Here is a 2,107-nt window from a genome sequence, read left to right on the forward strand (position 1 = left end):
TCAGAGAAGGGAGTCTTCGGTACAGCCCCCTTGTAGGCTGCAAGGAAGCTCCTGAAGGCTGGAGACCCCCTAGAAGTGAACAAAGGCTGTTGACACCACCAGGACATGGAAAATCTGGTGAGACTGGAACCATATATTGAATTTCCCGGGACAGAAGCACTCAGGAATCCCAGCAGCATAAAGGCCAGCTCCGGTGATGTACATCACAGCAGTGAGGAAGAACCAGCCCATCTGGCCCACTGTGGCCTTGACAAAGCCCTCCGTGATAGTCAATCACATGGTGGGCACGACCCCGCTCAAGCCGAGTCCCAGGAACACTCCAGTCTTGTCTGCCAATGCTTAGGAGTGGCAAACTGTCCCACTGTGCCACAATGCGGCAGAGATGCCCAGCACGCAGACGGTGGAGAGGTAGATGAGCCATGGCTGTGGGGCGCAGTAGAAGGAGTAGGAGAACCAGGGGACAGAGCTTCCCATAATCAGCGGGGCAATCCCTGAAAAGTCCAATTTGGAAAATGTCAGAGAGACTTTCTCTGAATGATGATAGACACTGTGGAAAAGCCAGCAGAAGCTGAGACAGAGCACTGCTCCCAAAAAGAACAGCCCCCAAAAACACCTTCCCATGGAGGGGGCCGTGAAGGACATATTTGTTCTGATCATGGTCAAAATTTCCAAAAAGAGAAGCAGCACAAAATGAAGGAGATAGGTCCAGATGTTGCCAGTTTTCGTATGGATGCGGAAGATGCTCTTGAAGCAAGCTGGAAAGGAGGGCCTGGGAGGCCTATGGCCACGCAGCAGGTAGTCATCGTCCTTCAGCCAGCTGGGGAGCATATCATATGGGATGACCCTCCAGTGTCCCTCCCAGACCTTATATACAAACTCCTCCGTCTTCTCCATGCCATGGTGGGCTTGCAGGGGAAGTGTCAGAACCCGCACCTGGCTCCTCTTCTTCCTGGGGCAAAGGGCATGTTTGCTCTTCAGGTTTGGTCTGACTGGCAATGACCCGATTGCCTTTCTCTTCTGGCAGGGGTCCCAGTTCAGTCAGTTCCACCGTGTCCATTTCCCTGTCACTGGCAGGAGCCCCATCACCCTGTGCCACCACAGATCCCTTGTGGGAAGACTTCTGGCTGGTACCTCAAAACCCTGAGGCTTCAGCTTGAGGAAAGGCAGCCCCAGGGGACAGAGATCTCCCTGAGATGGTAGACAGGATGGGCAGGTGGGCTCTGCTAGGCGCCGCAGTCCCAGGCAATATGTCCCGACGCGCTGGAGGCAGCCAGAGGCTGAGCTGTCCTGGATCTTCAGGGCCCTCCCCACCCTAAATTACCTCCTACTTTTTGTTTTTGTTTACGTATCTTTAGTAAGTGATTACAGACTAGTTTGAGCCTAACTTCATATTTTCAGTAGAGACATCTGAATATAAACTGGTTTCATAGGGTAGCACTGATGGTCTAAAAGCTGAATCAAATGCTCTGTAGCCCTTTGAGTGTGCTGGGGTGGTCATTTGCCTAATATCAGCAACTCTTTGATGGCGAGCTACCTTGTTTCCCACCAAATTGCTTTTCTGGTAATTACTAATGATCTCTAGTTGAGTCTTTCCTTGGGTAGCTTCAAAGCATAGGCCTGGGAGGTCTCCTTAGCCCTGCCTGGCAGGACTAGCAACTCAGACAGTGTTGGAGCCAAGGTGCCCAGGAGCCTGCCATTGGCTGAGCTCAGATTGAAAGGAAGTGGTATGAAGAGCCAGAGTCAGGCTCATGGTGGTTGGAGATAAATCCTCCAATTTGGCCACTGTGTACAAACAGAGTCTTTTCCAGTATCAGTGGCTTCCCCAGAGAGGGAAATTCACCTGGACTATACTCACGTCTGAAAGGCTTTGTGCCCTTTAGACCAGAGCAGCATATTCAGCAGAAACATGAGAGTCACAGATCCAATTTTAAGCTTTTCAGAAATTTAATTTTAATTTTTTCAGAAATTTAGTAGAAATTTTAGGTAATTACCAGTCAAGTTGGTTAAATGTCGAGTTCTTAAATTACTACAGCCAGCAAGGGCTAGACAGCCACACGTGCCGAGTGGCTACTACCACACAGGACTTAAGAGAGCACAGCTTTAGCCA

At 50.4% G+C, this 2,107-nt stretch overlaps 1 pseudogene; it reads right to left on the bottom strand.

The window, feature by feature from the left end:
- On the bottom strand, positions 1-1,498 carry LOC102489571 (adiponectin receptor protein 1 pseudogene; annotated as a pseudogene).
- Positions 1,499-2,107: the final 609 nt, after the last annotated feature.

This window comes from Tupaia chinensis, unplaced genomic scaffold, assembly GCF_000334495.1.
Source record: "Tupaia chinensis unplaced genomic scaffold, TupChi_1.0 Scaffold000085_1, whole genome shotgun sequence".
Taxonomy (NCBI): Eukaryota; Metazoa; Chordata; class Mammalia; order Scandentia; family Tupaiidae; genus Tupaia; species Tupaia belangeri.